The following is an 11,019-nucleotide window of genomic DNA, read 5'->3' as shown; positions in this document are numbered from 1 at the left end:
TTAACTGAAAAAGGTGAACTGGAACTTTCAAGGAGTAGCTTGAGAAAACAAGGTACTGTATTATAATGAAGTCTGCAAGAAAGAGCTGGACAGAAAACAAAAAAGGAAGAACCTGCTTAGCCTACCTTTAAAACAATCATTTTATTAGGGGCTCATGCAACATTTTTCACAGTCCACACATACATCAATTGTGTCAAGCACATTTGTACATTCATTGCCCTCATCCTTCTCAAAACATTTGCTCTCCACTTAAGCCCCTGGCATCAGGTCCTCATTTTTTTCCTCCCTCCCCGCTCCCCACTCCCTCATGAACCCTAAATAATTCATAAATTATTTAGTCATATTTTGCACTGTCCGACGTCTCCCTTCACCCATTTTTCTGTTGTCTGTCCCCTAGGGAGGAGGTTATATGTAGATCCTTATAATCGGTTCCCCCTTTCTACCGCACCCTCCCTTGACCCTCCCGGTAACCCCACTCTCACCACTGTTCCTGAAGGGATCATCCACCCTGGATTCTCTGTGTTTCCAGTTCCTATCTGTACCAGTGTACATATTCTGGTCTAGTCATATTTGTAAGGTAGAATTGGGATAATGATAGGGGGAGGGGAGCATTTAGAAACAAGAGGATAGTTGTATGTTACATCGTTGCTACACTGCACCCTGACTGGCCCTGCTCCTCCCCGTGACCCTTCTTTAAGGGGATGTCCAATTGCCTACAGATGGGCTTTGGGTCTTCACTCCACACTGCCCCTCATTCACAATGATATGATATTTTGTTCTGATGATGCCTGATATCTGATCCCTTCAACACCTCGTGATCACACAGGCTGGTGTGCTTCTTCCATGTGGGCTTTGTTGTTTCTGAGCTAGATGGCTGCTTGTTTGCCTTCAAACCTTTAAGACTCCAGATGCTATATCTTTTGATAGCTGGGCACCATCATCTTTCTTCACCATATTTGCTTATACACCCACTTTGTCTTCAGCGATTGTGTCGGGAAGGTGATCATCATGGAATGCCAGTTTAATAGAACAAAGTATTCTTGCATTGAGGGAGTACTTGAGTGGAGACCCAATGTCCATGCGCTACCTTAATACTAAACCTATACATATATGCACATAAATCTATTTCCACATCCTCATATATAAATATATTTACATATGTACATGCCTTTATTTAGACCTCTATAAATGCTCCTTACCTCCTAGCTCTTTCCTCTATTTCCTTATACTTTCCTCTTGTCCCACTATCATGTCTAGCCTTCTTTAGGGTTTCAGTAATTCCTCTCAGGTACATTACCCTTGGTCACACCCTACCAGGCCTCCTACACCCTCCTCACCACCGATTTGGATCACTTGTTCCCTTGTACCTGGGTTTGTTAACACCACTTCCTTTCCCCCAACCTCTCCCTCTCCCATGTCCTCCCGGAACTGTCAGTCCCTTTGTTTTCTCCTCCAGATTGTTCATCCAGTCTATCTTATTTAGACAGACCTGCAGAGATAATAACATGCACAAAAACAAGACAGAGCAAAACCAAGCAACAAAATAAGACAAAACAACAACAACAACCACAAGCCAATGACAAAAATGAAACAAAACAACAACAAGAAAGGAAAGCTTGTAGGTGGTTCAAGGACTGTTTGTTGGCCTTTAGGAGTGTTTTCCAGTAGAGTCTGTTGGGGCATCAAGCCCTGGCCCTAAAATCTATTTGGGTGCAGTATAACAATGATGAAACATACAAATTTCCTCTAATTCCTTTATACTTCCTCCTCCCCCCGCCCCCCCTCCCCACACACATTACCATGATTCCAATTCTACTTTACAAATCTGGCTAGACCATAGGATGTACACAGGTACATATAGGAACTGGAAACATAGGGAATCCAGGACACATTAACCCCTCAGGACCTGTGCTGAGAGTGGGGTATCAGGAGAGTGAAAGGAGGGTGGGGTATAAAGGATCTATTCTACATATAATCTCCTCCCTGGGGGATGGAGAACAGAAAAGTGGGTGAAGGGAGACACTGGACAGTGTAATATATGACAAAGTAATAATAATTTATAAATTATCAAGGGTGTATGAGGGAGTGGGGAGTGGGGAGGGAGGGGATAAAAATGAGGAGCTGATATCAAAGGCTCAAGTAGAAAGCAAATGTTTTGAGAATGTTGATGTCAACAAATGTGCTTGACACAATGGATGGATGTATGGATTGTGATAAGAGTTGTACAAGCCCCAATCAAATGAAATAAAAAAAGAAAGAATGGAAATTCCAGAACACATCATTGTGCTCATGCAAAACTTGTACATAGGCCAAGAGGGAATCGTTAAAACAGAACAAGGGATTTCTGAGAGGTTTTAAATCAGGAAAGGTGTTCATCAGAGTTGTTTCTGACCCATAGCAACCCTGTGCACAACAGAATAAACCAGAAAAAAAACACTGCATGGTCCTGAGCCATCCTCACAATTGCTCCTATACCTGAACCATAGTTGCAGCTACTATGTTAACCCACCTTGTTGAAGGTCTTCCTCTTTTTCAATGCCCTTCCACATTACCAAGCATCATGTCCTTCTCAAGGGGCTGGTCTCTACTGACAATACACCCAAAGTCCTCGTATGGAAGATGAAGTCTTGACATCCTTGCCTCTGAGGAACACTCCGGTATATGTTTTCCAAGATGGATCAGTTTGTCCTTTTAGCATCCCATGGTATTTTCAACATTCTCCAGCACCACAATACCAATGCATCAATTCTTCTTCAGTTTTCCTTATTCAATGTCCAACATTCACATGCATTTGAGACAATGGAGACTACCATGGCATGGATCAAGCACAAAGTGACATGTACCTCATGTAATGTGTCTTTTAATGTTTTTTGACTGCTGCTTCCATGACCATTAATTATGGGTCCAAGTAAGACAAAATCCTTGACAACTTCAACTTTTTCTTCATTTACCATGATGTTACCTATTGGTCCAGTTGTGAGGAGTTTGTTGTTCTTTACATTGAGTTTTAATCCATACTGAAGGATGAAATCCCTGATCTTCTTCACAAGTGCTTCGAGTCTTCCCATCTTTCAGCAAGTAAGATTGTATAATCTGGTAATCACAGGTTATTAATAAATTTTCCTGTAAACCTGATGCTGCGTTCTTCATATAATCCAACTTTTCTTATTATTTGCTCAGTATGCATATTGAATAAGTATGGTGAGAGGCTACAACCCTGTTGCACACCTTTCCTGATTTTAAACCATGCAGCATCCCCTTGTTCTGTTAGCACTACTGTCTCTTGTTACATGTACAAGTTCCACATGAGCACAATGGAGTGTTCTGGTATTCCCATTCTTCTCAAAGTTCCGCATAATTTGTTGTGATTCACACAGTCAAATCCCTGACATAGTAAATAAAACACAGGTAAACGTCTTTCTGGCTTCTCTGCCTTTAGCCAAGATCCATCGTCAGCAATGTTATCCTTTGTCCATGTCCTCTTCTGAATCTAGCTTGAATTTTTGGTAGCTCCCTCTCAACGTACTGCTGCAACTGTTGTTGGATAATCTTCAGCAAAATTTTACTTGCGTGTGATGTCTACGTTATTCAATGTTCCAGCATTCTACTGGGTCACCTTTTTTAGGAATTGGGACAAAGACGGATCTCTTCCAGTCAGAAGCGAAGTAACTACCTTCCCAGTCCTGACATAAATGCGTAAGTGCATCCGGTGGTTGGTTCATCAGCTTGTTGAAATATTTCCATGGGTAGTCCACCAATACCTGGAGCCTTGTTTGTGGCTAATGCTTTCAGTGCAGCTTGGACTTCTTCCTTTAGTATCATTGGTTCTTGCTCATATGCTACCTCCTGAAGTGATGGATCATTAACTATTTCTTTTTGGTACAGTGACTATATAGATTCTTTCTATCTTCTTTTGAGGCTTCTTGCATCAGTCAATATTTTACCCATAGAATCATTCAATATTACAACTCAAGTCTTGAATTTCTTCTTCTGTTCTTTCAGTTTATGATATGATGAATGTGTTCTTCCTTTTTAGTTTTCTAACTCTATGCCTTTGAACATTTCACTAAGATATTTTACTTTGTCTTCTAGAACTGTCCTTTGAAAAATTCTATTCAGCTCTTTGGCTTCATCCTTTCTTCCATTTATTTAAGATGTTCCAAGACAAAAAATAAGTTTTTCACAATCTTTTCACATCCACTTTGATCTTTTCTTTCTTTTGTGTCTTTTAATGACCCTTTTCTTTCTTCTTCAGTGATGTTCTTGATGTCCTTCCACAGCTCGCCAGGTCTTCTGTTATTAGTATTCAATTAATCAAATCTGTTCTCAAGCTGTTCTTGAAATTCAGGAGGGACAGACTCAAGGTTGTATTTTAGCTCTTGTGGATTTGCTTTCATTTTCTTCATCTTGAATATGAACTTACATATGATCAGTTGATGGTCTGTTCCACAGTTGATCCCTGTTCTGTTTTAGCTGCTGATATTGAACTTCCACATCATCTCTTTCTACAAATATAGTCCATTTTATTTCTGTGTATTCCATCTGAAGAAGGCTACATGTAGAGTTGTCATGTGTGTTGTTTAAAAAATGTATTTGCGATTAAAAGACTCTGATCTTGAAATATGTTATTAGGCCATCTTCAGCTTCATTTCTATCACCAAGACCAAATGTTCCAACTACTGTTCCTTCCTCTTTGTTTCCAACTTTTCCATTCCAATCACCAACAATTATCGGTGCATCTTTAATGCATGTTTGATCAATCGCTGACTGGAGTTGTTGATAGAATTCTTCAACTTCTTCATGACTACCTTTTGTGGTTGATGCATGCATTTGAATAATAGTTGTATTGATTGGATTTCCTTGAAGGCAGATAGATATAATCCTATCACAGACAACATTCTACCTCAAGATTGATTTTCTTTTATTTTCATTTTAAAAAATTCTAATCTAATGATTATAAACTTGTATTCCTTTCTATTTTATTATTTTTCCACTCATTTTTTATTAAAGGATCACTTTATTGGGGGTTCTTACAGCTCTAATAAAAATCCACACAAAGAATGATTTTCAAATGTTCATTTTTCCATTTAATGCAACACCATTTCTCTTGATTGTGTTATTATTTGCATTGTAAACCAAACGATTGTCTGATTCACAATAGTCAAACCCACGCCATTTCTGTCCACTCGTGTCCAGGATATGGATGTTTCTTCATTCCATTTCATTTTTGACAACTTCCAATTTTCCTAGATTTATATTTCTCATATTCCAAGGTCTGATCTTCAGCAGAGTCTTGTAGCTGTTTCTTTTTACCCGAGGCTGTGCCTCATCAACAAATGAAGATCCCCAAGCTCCACTCCCACAGGCTTTACCTGACTCGTGTCACCATGGTCAACTCTACTCCAAGAAACAGCTCCTCCTCAGTCCCATTTTGAATGCCCTTTACCTGAGGGGCCCAATTTCTGGTGGTATGTCAGACAATGTCCTATTACCATTCATTAGGCCTTCAGCATCTGACAGTGTTTGAAGCTATGCCTAAGGTTTTCAGTGGCTCTTTCCTCTGAAGTAGACAACCATGTCCTTCTTCACTGTCTGCTCCTACTCTGGAAGCTCTGCTGAAACCCGTTCCCTTTGGGTGACCCCGGTGGCATTTGAAAATCCAGTGACATTGCTTCCAGCATCACAGCAACACACAAGCCACCACAGTACAACAAACTCGCACAGGTTGTTAGGTGATGTCAGGTTGGTTCTCACTCCAAGTGACCCTATGTATAACAGAAGGAAACATTGCCTGGTCCTGTGCCAGTCTCACCCTGTGTGCCAATCATTGCCATCTTGGAGCCCATTAGTGCTGCCATTGTGTCAATCCACCTCTTTAAGGGTTGACCTTTTTGTTTGCTGACCCTCTACTTTACCAAACATGATATCCTTCTCTAGGGACTGGTTCCTGCTGATGACGTGTCTAAAACAAGTGAGATGAAGTCTCACCATTCTCATTGTATCTAAGACATGTGTCATGTCTATGTTTCTGCTAAGCTTCTACCGGGGGAAAGTGGAATTCTATCTCTTTTACAGACGAACAGCCCGAGGCCTGCAAAGTGACAATGGCTTGCACAATTTCACTCATCTAGAGATGTCTGAGGCTCCACTCAATTGAGACTCTGGTTGCATTGCTTTCTAAATAAATGTCTGTTTGTTGATTCTTCATGTGACTTCCAGCAAGGAGAAAATGCTATTCCCTTTGAATGGTAAATTCTCAATGAAGTCATGTGGCTTTGACATTTCAAAAGGTATACATATTATGGTGCCCAGTTGCTTAATAAGCACTAATCTAGATGTTGCTCTGGAGATATTTGTAGATTTTTATTTGTATTTAAAACCATTTAGTAAAAGACGTGAACCTCCATAAGGTGTTTAGTCCTCATCCAATCAGTAAGAGGTCATGAAACCAAAAACCGAGGTTAACTAGAGAAGACAGAATTCTGTCTCAAGACTACCACACAAGAAATCCTGCCACACAAATAGATGTAATGTAGTAAGGAATTTATTTCTGAGAATTGTCCCATGGTAAATTTTGGAGGAAAAATGGTCAGAGCATGGGAAGAGCTTGTGCTTCTGGGTTTCTGGTGCCTCCTTCTAGACGATTATGGGAACTCGGTAGTTGGGGAGCAGTTGAATGGTGCCAACAGCAGGAAGTAGATGATTAGGGACATGGAAATGGAAGTTTGTCCATCCACCTCAGGCAAAGGAAGTTTGGTGGTAAGCTTTGGACTGAGGAGCTATAAGGAGGGAGAGTCGTGGAAGATGAGAGCCCCGAAGCAGTGACCATCAGGAGCATGGCAGTGATCAGGGGAGACCATGATTATGGAAATGCAGGGAGAGGGAGCAGTGTGTGGAGAGGTGTGTTGGTTATCGGGTACTTTCTAAGATTTTGCACTGACATTCTTAGATTGAGTAAATAATTTGACATAAAGATGAGAACATGGGCTCTGAAATGCACTGTCCAGGGTTTGCATTATGTCTGCGCTTCTTGCTATGTTTCCAACATTTCTTTGCTTTAATTTCCTCACCTGCATACTGGGGAACAGTAGTGGTTCCTTCCTCATGGAGTTATTGTGCTGATTATGTGAGTTTTCACACGTCAAGCCTTCAGAACAATATTTGGCATACAGTAAGCCATCAGTAAGTGCCACCAAAACAAATATTATCATCACTTTAGATCTCTGGGTCAGTTTGTTCTTGGAATGTGTCTCAGACTGGATCACTTGGAATATCAGATATTATTAGGATTGCATGTTCATCTATTAATATATATGAATTGTCATGATCTATGCCAATATCCCTTGTTATGTTGTGGTAGTTACATAATATGTTGTCAATTTGAGACAGAGTGAAGGGGTGGGGTTTAGCTTGTCAATCAGGTGGCAGCTTGATGACCTCATTAGGAGGTGCTGAGGATATAAATAGCTCGTTGGAGGCGGGACACATGCTCACGTCCTGTGAGACATTCCTCTGGACAAGACACATGGAGCTACGCTAGAGCCCAGTAGCTAAAGGAGCCATGCTAAGACCCCTGCCAGTGCTGATATGCTTACACTGCCACTGGATCCACAAGACTTTCCACCCACTGGCCTGTGGTCTTTCTGTATTTGGTGTCATTTCATGTGTTTCATGAATCTGAAGAGGACTTTATAGATTGGTATCAGACATAAGGGCTAATATCGGATTTAGGGACTTTATCTGAACTGGGCTGGGATGTTTTCTCGATTTTCAGTTGCTTTTGTATATAAAGCTCTTTCTTAAACACGTATGTGTCTCCCTGGATTTGTTTCTCTAGTCTACCCAGACTAACACATATGTCTAGTTAATGTTTCAAAGATGCTATATTTTTAGATGCACTTACTCACGGGAAATTTATCTATTAAAGTTTTTTGTTGAGTTAATTTCAACCCACGGTGACCCTAAGTACAACAGAATGAAACACTGCCTGGTCCTGCACCATCCTCACAATTGTGGTTATGTTTGAGCCCCTTATTTCAACCACCCTGTCTGTCCATCTTGCAATTTAAAGGCACATGCCTTTGATTCCCGGATAATAATAAGCAAAGTAACCTCCTTTTAGAATAAAGTCATAATGCTTCTGTAATTAGCAAGTTGAGTGAAGATATAGCATCTGTAGTCTTAAAGGCTTGAAGATAAACAAGCGGCCTTCTAGCCCAGAAGCAACAAAGCCCACATGGAAGAAGCACACTAGGTGTTGATAGAATCAGGTATCAGGCATTAAAGAACAAAAATCATATCATTGTGAATGAGGGGGAGTGCATAGTGGGGACCCATGTGCAGACCCATGTCCAAGACCCATGTGCAGACAACTGGACATCCCCCTTACGGATGGATTGCGGGGAGGAACCAAGCCAGTCAGGGTGCAGTATAGCACCAATGAAACAATTTGCCTCTAGTTCTTAAATGCTTCCTCTCCCTCCCCCCACCCATTATAATGATCCCCATACGACCTTACAAATCCGGCTAGACCAGAGGATGTACACTGGTACAGATAGGAACTGGAAACACAGGGAATCCAAGATAGATAACCCCCCACCCCAGGACCAATAATGAGATTAGTGATACCAGCAGGGGAAGGTGGGTGAGAAAAGGGGAACTGATAACAATGATCAACATATAACCTCCTCCCTGGGGGATGGACTACAGAAAAGTGGGTAAGGGAGACATCAGACAGTATAAGATATGGCAAAATAATAATAATTTATAAATTATTGAGGGTTCATGAGGGAGTAAGGGTAGGGGATGTAGGGGATAAAATGAGGAGCTGATATCAAGGGCTCAAGTAGAAAGAAGATGTTTTGAGAATGATGATGGCAACAAATGTACAAATGTGCTTGACACAATGTATGCATGTAGGGATTGTGATAAGAGTTGTGTTAGCTCTCAATAAAATGATTTTTTAAAATTTCAGCAATAATGCTGTAGAATGTAGCTTGTCTGCATTCACCCAGCAGAAACCTGAGCTCTGTGCTGCAAACTTTCTTTTCTCCAGCCATGTCAAGCAGTGTTATATTTTCTTTTTAAAACCATTTTATTGGGAGCTCGTAGATCCTTGCGATCAGTTTTCCCTTTCTACCCCACCTTTTCTTCTGGCTCTTCTAAAATATAAACATGCATTTGCACTTAAAAAAGAAAAAAGAAAGAAAGGCCCTCTCCTCCAGGATATATAGGCTTTTAGTGTTTGGGCCATAGCCAGTTTATCTAATATTTCTGTTTATAAATCAGAAAACACTAAACCCTGGAGCAATGATACATTGGGTCAAGAGAGAGAGAAGGCAGTGACAAACTGTCACATTTTGACCTAACAACGTGTGTAGTAATCCATCCTGCCATGCACTCTGGTTAGAAGGCCTTTCCTATCTCTGGTCTGTAGTCTGAGCAGATTCATCAGAGGCTTAGTCTGCACATGGTACCCAGTTTTGTTTTGTTTTTTTAACATTTTCTGCTTTGCTATCTATTGAGGCTTTTGTTTCCTATGTAAGTATTGTTGGGAAGTTTGTTTGCGTTCGGTCTTGATTTTGTACGATGTCGTGTATGTGAAACCCGGCTCATATACAGGTAAGCCTTTAGAGACAACAACAGGATCAATAGATTAAAAGGGACATGACAGGAGAGGCTGGCAGGAAGCGGGGGACTAAGAGCGAGTACAGCGAAGAAGAGTGTCCTGGAATTGACTGTGGTGATGGTCGTAGGGCTCTGACAAATGCCATTGAACTCTCGAAGTGCATATGATTTGTATATCTGCGAAACTGTTCAACAAACAACTTAAAAAAATAAATAAGTGCCCTCCTGACAAATAAGAATGGCAACTGTCTATGAATTGGGTCATGTCCTAGGCCCCATGCTTGGTGCTTTAGAGGCACTAACTCTTTCCTTTATAGAAACCATTGTGTTCACTCTGTATTAATGAGGCACCTGACGTCCAGAGAAGCTTGGCCTTTCCCCAAAGCCACATTTCAGTGACAGAACAGAACTCAGACTCTGAGCTCCCAGGCACCAAGACATGGGTAGGAAATCTGAGTTCAGCCACAGGAGAAACTTAAGACTCTAATGTTGTTTGCATCTTATCTGCTATTTTGTGGTCTACAGCTTCACTTTTAGGGTCCAGATTTGGGAGAGCCAATCCCAGTCATCACCCCCCAGTTCTTTGTAGAGAGGTCTAACTGACATTGTGCCTAGGTGAGGACCAGGTCAGTCCTGCAGTAAGCCGGCAGCCACGCCATCCCATTATTCCCTATCATGGAAGGACTTGGCATGGCCTTTCCCCACAGCCCTCACCTGAGCTTTCTTCCTGCACCATCCACATCTGCCGGTCTCTTATATTTGACCAACCCCCCTTTACCATGGTGCCTTATCCTGTTTTCTTGGCATTCCCTCCACCCACTCATGCATTCACACACACACACACACACACACACACACACACACACACACACACACACACAAGCTGCTCACATGTTTAATCTGCAAGCTTGGTTCTGCCTTAGCCCAATGTATTGATGTTGGAGCCTAGCCCTTCCTGGGGCCTGAGTGTGCTAGCCCTAAAGTCCCACCACTCCACAGGCTCCCGGGGCCCAGGCAGCCCTCCCAATTCCTACCCAGGTTGGGTTAGGAGCAGATCTTCAGCCTTAACTCCAGATCCATTGCTTCACAGGAAGTCCTGAACTCCTTGCAGGGCTGAATAGCTCAATCCCGGCCCATGATGGGCACGTTGAGGTAGAGGAACCCTGCCCGTGCGTTGCTGTAAGAGATGTTCCCGGGCTGTCACCGCTCTCAGAGTTGAAATGGGGCGTTGGGGTTGGAGCCCCATTCCGAGGCTCCAGGAGCAGGCTGGGTGTGGCCGTGTCAGGAAGAAAGGTACCTTCGAGTTAAGGTCTGCCCCATTAGCTCCCATAAACACGCTAGGAGTGAAGAGATTTGGGCCTGCAGTTAACAGATTTTATTTACTATTTGCCA

The sequence above is a fragment of the Tenrec ecaudatus genome, chromosome 10 (genome assembly GCF_050624435.1).
Source record: "Tenrec ecaudatus isolate mTenEca1 chromosome 10, mTenEca1.hap1, whole genome shotgun sequence".
Classification (NCBI taxonomy): domain Eukaryota; kingdom Metazoa; phylum Chordata; class Mammalia; order Afrosoricida; family Tenrecidae; genus Tenrec; species Tenrec ecaudatus.
The sequence above is the reverse complement of the archived record's forward strand: the minus strand, read 5'-3'. Positions refer to the sequence as shown.